Below are 7,904 nucleotides of genomic sequence, written 5' to 3'. Positions count from 1 at the left end.
GTTTTTCTTCTAAGCATAACCTAGAAGGAAATCCTAAAAATGTAATAACACTAAAATTAATACAATGGAAAGAATGATTTTTAAAAACTACAACATCTTGCCTAAAATACCCTAAATGGTGTCCTAAGCATGCTCTAAAAAACAATACAAGAAGAAAACTTCCTAAATAATTTTGAATCATATTGTTTGGTAGATAAAAAGATAATGTCTTGTGAAATCCTGAAAACTCATATAAACTATTTTTGTCTTGTAGGGAAGGAGGCAAATTAAGTTCAAATAAAATTGAATTTCCCATAAGATCAAAAATAGAATATGAAATATGACAAGATGTATCTATCAAACAATATACTCCAAAATTTGGGTGCTTTATTAGAACAACTAAGGTAGAAGGAGTCCTAAAGAGAGGGAGGCTATCTTCCTTGGGCACCTCCAAAGAAGTAGCACAAGAAGTAGAACTAAGTGTAATCCACTCCTTCTTCACTATATCTTGAAGTTGAGATTCATTGATGGAATAACACTAAGGCCGAGAAGACCAAGAGGTGATATATTAAAGGAGGCAAGAGGAATGGGTTAGTGAGGCCACTTTTGGACCTTAGCTCCTAAGTTCTTTTTAATCATATAATTTATTTTACTTGTACTTCCAATTTTACCCTTGTATTTTGGGGTGTTTAGGACTTAGAATTTATTTTTCCTTGTATTTCCCTTTTTACCCTTGTATTATGGGGTGCTCTAGATGATTAGGGTTTTTAATTTTGGGCTAGGGTGTTAACTAGAAGGGTGACGCATTTTTTTGGTGTTCATTGGATCTATTTTTGGTGTTAGAAAGGCTTAGGCCCAAGTGGAGGGCAAAGGTTGCATGGTCTTATCATGCACCTAGATATAGCCAATCTAAACCCAAAGATTCCATCCTTGGCCACCAAGTTGCATCTAGGGTTCATTTGCATTTCATTTGGAATGCATTTGCCTACTCCAAATGCAACCATAGATGCCTCCCCTCCTATAAATACCCAACACCCCACACCTTGTAAATACTTTGGATATTGAATATAAAGAGAGCCTTTAGTGCCTTTATATCTTTCCTTAGTCACCCTTGGCTATTTTCGGCCAAACCCTACCATCTCCACCTTGAGAGAAACAACCCTAGAAGTGGCCTTCATCATCATGAAGTGAGCCAACCCTAGAGTACCATTCTCAAGCATTTCCTCAAACACCTTCTACCCAACCTTCATTTTCGTCCATTCCATCATCATCCACCCTAAAACCTTGGTCCACCTTTGAAGAACTTGATCCTTGGAGAAGTCGTCCTCCTCCTTGCTCATCATCTCAAGTTCATGCAAGTAAGGATGCCATCAAGTGGTATCTAGAGCCTTGGTTCTTCAAGGGTAACAATCTCTTTATCTCTAAAAATATTCGGTCATGTCATGTCTTCCTTACATGTCTCCTAAGTGTGCCTAAATGAATCATCTTAATTACCATATTTTGATGATCCATAAATCTCTTCTCATGTGTTGATTCATACCATATGTTCTTTGTGAATCATCTTGGCATTTTAGGCTTTCTTATTTAGGTTCTTGCTTTTTTATTTAAATTTTTGAGTTGCTGGAAATTTTGGGCTGCATGTTATACATTAATGTTTTTATTTTTTTTAATCCATCCGGTTTTGTCATAAGTTTGTCTCTTTGAACTACCTTGAAAGAAATTCCAAGTTTTTTATGCTTAGCCTTTGAAATGAACAAAAAATGACATGCATGCCACTTGTTTGATAAAATGGCCGTGAGTCCTTGATGTGCTTTAGAGAGTCAATCATGCATGCTAATTAGTTCTAGCATGTTCTACATCACTTAAAATATCATGTGTGATTAATTCCTTTACACATACTTACTTCAAATTTTCGGCCAATTTTTTGTGTATTCCTTGGTGAACTTGTATGCCTACATGATGTTTGATAATTTGAGTGTGAAATTGATTTCAATATGCCTATCTTTGCTGCTGGATGTGGGCTATTAAAAACTTAAGAAAAACACTCAAATTTTGTCTCATTGAGCTAGTGTAAGTTGCTAAAAGAATACTCCAAAAAGTTGCTAACAAAACCACCAAAAACAAGTGTAAAACCCAAGCAAAGGAATAGTATAAAATTCAAAAGAAAAAAGAGAAAAGTGGGTGGACTTTGAACAAAAAAAAAAGCCAAGACTTGGACAAGCCCAAAAAGAACAAAGAAACCAAAAACAAGAAAAAGGGAACCTTTGCTAGACTTGTGGAGTTTTGGACCAACTTTCATACCATAGTGTTAGAAAAGAATGGTCAAGTCCAAGAGGGGGGGTGAATTGGATTCAATGACCCTTTAAAAATTTATCAGAGTTTTTGGATCTTCACTTTCAATTACAAACTTTTCTATGACAGAATTCTCACTTGAAGCACTTCTCAAGACTTGTTATGATAATATGAATGCAATATGCTAACTTGATTACAACATCATGAGGTTCATCAACAATGTTCAATTTACAGATTTAAAACATCAAGAATTACATTCACTTGTTAATCAAATTTTATCTTCCTTAAAACTCAATCAAGAAATTACAAAACAAGAGATAAGGTTGAAGAAGATTGCACAAGTCTTTTATACTGGTTCAGCCACTCCACATGTGACCTACATCCAGTCCTTAATCACCACCTGATTAAGATTTTTCCACTATCTTTAAGCAAGAAGGTTTACAAGCAAACACACATGCATATACTTCACTACTAAAAGATAATCACTTTCTTGACCCCAAGAAAGTACCCCTTGTAGATCCCACTACAAGAACCTTAATCACTTGAGAAACCCTTCTCAAGATTTTCCACAAAGATTCACAAAGAAACAAAAATGAAACGAATTCACCTGGAATTCTTGAACAATTCTTTGTCCTTCTCTTTCAAGAGTATGATGATGATGATGATTTTCACAAGTTCTTTCACAAATGTTTTTCTTCTTGGAATTTCACAAAGAAACCTTTCCAAGATGTCACAGAGACTCTCTAAAGTGCTTTTAGAAGTTGATTATCAGTTCTCACTCAATTGTCTTATGTTTCAAAATAGTTCAAGTCTATTTATAAAAGTTCAAACCCAGATAATCGATTATTTTAAAGAATAATCGATTATTGTTCTTCAGATTTCTGGAAATCAACCAAGAACAATTTAATCGATTATTTAGCTGGATAATCGATTATTCCAGAGAGTTGTTTATGAAATAATCGATTATTTTGGCAAATAATCGATTATTACAGCAAGGCATTCCACTTAGCCCATTTGCTGAAATAATCGATTATATTTAACAATAATCGATTATTTTGAGTCAGTTCTTAAAACTTCATTTTAAGTCTCAAAATAATTTTCCAATGTTCTCAACTCATCATCATCTACTCCCTACTTGATTTTAGACAAGATTTGCTTAATGCACAAAGCACACACACAAGCACAAATATAACAATTCTTTTAACACTTTATTTCCTAAACACTATTACATAGCTATACTTCAAAGCATTTTTCTTGAACTTCCTTGACTTTGTTTTTGTGTTCAATGTTGTTGTTGCACACTTGTTGTCTCCGGCTGTTGTGATCATCAAAACTCTTTTTCAGCTCTCCTAAGCTCAACACATAGCACTTGGAGTTAATTCTTGGACCATTGGACAATACTTAATGGCCGAATGAGACAATAAATCAAACATGTTAAGTGCATAATTTTTCTTTTAAGCCTACTTGCGAAATTCTATTCTAGTGCCATTCTAGGAATTACTCTTTTGTGTGCTTTCCTTTTATTAATGTGCCTTAATTTTAGTTTTTGAGTCTTTCTTCTACTCTTACGTTTGTCTCATAAATTCCATTTGAGTTTAGTCTTTTCTTAATTGTGCCTTTTTAGTTTTTCTTTCTTGGCCTCTTGTACTCTTGGGTTGTGTTTGCTTCTTGATCTAGGTGGGGAAAACTTCTAAAACACTACACACTTTCTTGGTGGATTGAGTGGAGGGGTTGTCCGATTGGAGTTCAAGGAACTTTGGAGGATCACACCAATTCAAAGAGTGCAAACACCATTTCAAGACTAACATTGGGTGTTCATTGTGAAGGGGTGGAGAATTGAAGACTTGGAGACTTCCTTTTTTTTTTCTACTTATTTCTTTCTTGTTAAATTTAGGCCTCTTGTGTTTTTGGCCTTGGTTTCATTCATTTTTGGTTTGTAATTGGCCATTTTTAAACCTTTTCAATTTGGTGGTAGTTTCGTGTAGTTTGAAGGTGATTTGAAAACCTTCACCTAGGAAACCGACTAGCATATGCTTTAAGTGCTTTCCTTTGCATGCTTTAAAGCTTTGGTAGTATATTTGCCTAGGACTTTACATTGTTTATTTGTTTCGTTTAGAAGGCTTCATTTGCCTACTAGGGGGGCGTGCACATCACACACCTTAGTATTGTGAAAATTGTTTTTGTGAGAAAAGTGTGAAAAGGCTTAGTGATTTTTACTTGAAAAGGCTTGGTTTTTAAGTGATTCTTAGTAGTCCACCTCCCTTGATAGTTCACTTTGTACACTTAGGCCTTTTCATACCTATCTTGCACCTTGAAAATCCTTTTTTGTGAAAACCCTTTTATCACTCACTCTTTGTGAAAACTTTTTCAAACCTTTTTGAAAACACTTTGTGAAAACCTTTTTGGATCAAAGATGAGTGATCATTCTAGTGTCCATGGTCATAACTCTTGTAGTACTAGGTCTAGTGTTAGGGAAGAAATTAGGCAACTCAAAGAGTACCTAAGAAAAAAAGAAGAGGAAAATATAAAAAGAGAGGAAGAATTGAGAAGAAAAGAAAAAGTTTGAAAAAAATAATGAGGAAATAAAACAACTACTTGCAAAATTAGTTGAGAGGAGAGAAACTAGTGGATCCCAACCTAGGATTGTTCCAACTAGATCTCAAAAAGGCAAAGAAGTTAGAGTTCCTAGGAGTATGCATGAGCAAGAAAATACAAAAAGAGAGGAGGAACTTAGAAGGAAAGAAAAAGAAAAGAAAATAGAAAAGAAAGAAAAAATAAAGAAAAGTATAGAGAAGGTTAAAGAGTGGCTAGAAAATGAAAAACAACAACCAACACTCTTAGAGAAGAGTAAGGAGGATAATGTTTCTTCCAAAGGGCTTATGCTTGAAGAGAGTCACTTTCCCATTGAAAATGATTTTAAAAAGACTTTCTTCATTCATCAAGACCTTAACTCTTTCTCTCACGTTGCCACTAGTCATGAAATGGAGATTCAAAAACAAATCCTTTTTAAAGAAAAAGAATCTCAACTTCAAGATTTAGTGAAGAAGAAGTGGACTTCACTTAGTCCCACTTCTTGTGCTACTTCCTTGGTGGTGCCCAAGGAAGATAATCCTTCTTTCTTTAAGACTCTTTCTATTTTAGTTTTCTTCATAAAGCACCCAACTTTTGGTTTGTATGGTTTGTTGGATACATCTCATGGTGTTGTATCTTCTATTTTTGATCTTGAAGGAAGTTCAAACTTATTTGAACTTAACTTGAATACTTTCCTACAAGACAAACTTAGATTATATGAGTTTCCTAGACTCCTCTTAACACCTTTTTCTCATATGTATCTAACAAATTATGCAATACAAAGTTGTTTAGGTAATTTTTTAGTTAAGTATTCTTTATTTTTCAATACATACCTAGGTCATTACATTGGGCACTTCCAACAAGATACCCCACACCTTGTAAATACTTTGGATATTGAATATAAAGAGAGCCTTTAGTGCCTTTATATCTTTCCTTAGTCACCCTTGGCTATTTTCGGCCAAACCCTACCATCTCCACCTTGAGAGAAATAACCCTAGAAGTGGCCTTCATCATCATGAAGTGAGTCAACCCTAGAGTACCATTCTCAAGCATTTCCTCAAACACCTTCTACCCAACCTTCATTTTCGTCCATTCCATCATCATCCACCCTAAAACCTTGGTCCACCTTTGAAGAACTTGATCCTTGGAGAAGTCGTCCTCCTCCTTGCTCATCATCTCAAGTTCATGCAAGTAAGGATGCCATCATTCATTTTTCTTTAAAATATTTTGTTCAAGAATCTCTACTTCATGACTAGTGGTAGCATAAGGGAAAGAGTTAAGGTCTTTATCTATGAAGAGAGTATTTTGCAAATGGTTTTTAGTGATAGAACAACTTTCTTCACTCATAAGTCCTTTAGAGGAGATATTTTCCTCCTTACTCTTCCCTAATAGAAATGCCTTTTTTCTTTCTTTTTCTCTTGTTTTTCTCAATTTTTCTTTTGCTAAAAATTTTTCTTCCTTTCGTTTAAGAATAATAATTTCTTCCTCCAAAATTGCAAGTTGTGCTTTTCTTTCAAGTTTTTCTTTTTCTCTTTTTAACACTTCTTGCTTTGTCCAAGGTGTTAGTGGCTTAAGCTCTTGAGTATGCTGTGAAAAATATTTTGAAGAGCTTGATTCACTAATACCTAAGGAATGTTTTCTCATGATTAAACAAAAAGAGTTTTATATGCTATTCAAAAAGAAAAATATATTTTTTGGTATTTTCTAGGAACAAGACTAACACTTGGAAGTCTAAGTGTACAAATTGCACTATCAAGGGAGGTGAGCTACTAAGAGCCACTTAATAACCAAGCCTTTTCAAGTGGAAATCACTAAACTTCCTTGTGGTATTCTCAATTCCACAAAATTTTTCACAAAATTTTTAATGATTGATGATTTTCACAAATGTTTTTTTATTACAACTAAACGTGAACAATTTAAATTCTACACATGCTAGTCGAATTAATAAAGCAAAGTAAAAAAACTAAGAACAAACAAATCAAAGGACACAATATTAATCAACTAGTCAGATTTTCTCTAAGTAGAAGCTTGAAACATATGAAATTTCCAAGCCACTTCCACTAGTACTACACGTGAGTGACTATAAGGGATTAGATATACTTGACCAGCTTCTTAATACTCCCTCCAAGCTATTACAAATTGATTGAATTTACAAGAAAAATGCAAGAAATTAAACTAATCCTAAAACAAACTTTGTGACGGTTTTGTGACCACTTTAGTGACGGATTTGTTTGTCCAAATTTTCCAACACTTGTTTAAGTGCTTTAATCCACCACCAACCTTGGTCCTTTGATGCTTCTTGAACCTGCACAGTGAACACAACAAATAGGTGAAAGTAGGCTACTCACAAGTGGAAAGGATTGGTCACTCTTGTGAAGGTGATTTTAGGAGTTTTAGGTCACCAAATTTAGGTCAAATTTTATGGTCCTTGTTTCAAAACTCCTTTCCTATCCTTGTTGAGTCAATGTTTGGTTATTTAGCAAGGATTTGAGGCAACTTCCAGCACATAATTTTTAACGAAGAAAACTTAGACAAGCAACAAAAGCACAATTTATCAAAGCTTATACCAAAATTGAAGGAATAAGTGTTTATGACAAGACTCAAAGAAAGCCAAAATTAAAACTAAAAATTAAGACTCCAAAGAAAGCTAGCACACAATTAGGAACAGTCCTAGATAGGCACTAGAGTAGATTAAAAAAAAACCAAACAAAATTTGGAAGCAATCAAAGAAGAGGAACCAAACTAGTAGACCAATTACTTGTGAAATAAGTGTATTTTTATCTACTTTGTTCTTCTCGGCTTTTCTTGCTATATTTTTTTTAATATATTTTTTTATCCTTTTTTTTTTTCTGAATTCAAATTTCTTTTCCAGAGAATTTATTTGCCTTTTTGTTTTCAAAAATTTCACAAGTCAAATGTATATAATCCGGATCTACTAGAATGATCAATTTCAAGTGAAAATTGAAGTACTAGTGCACTATAATTTGAAAATTTTGTTGGATTCTTTTGTTCTCTTTTTTTTTTTAACTATTTTGATTTAATATGCTCTGTATGTTCTCTGT

Source organism: Cajanus cajan, chromosome 10 (assembly GCF_000230855.2).
Source record: "Cajanus cajan strain Asha chromosome 10, NIPB_CcT2T_4, whole genome shotgun sequence".
NCBI classification, from domain to species: Eukaryota; Viridiplantae; Streptophyta; class Magnoliopsida; order Fabales; family Fabaceae; genus Cajanus; species Cajanus cajan.
Note: the sequence above shows the minus strand (reverse complement) of the source record.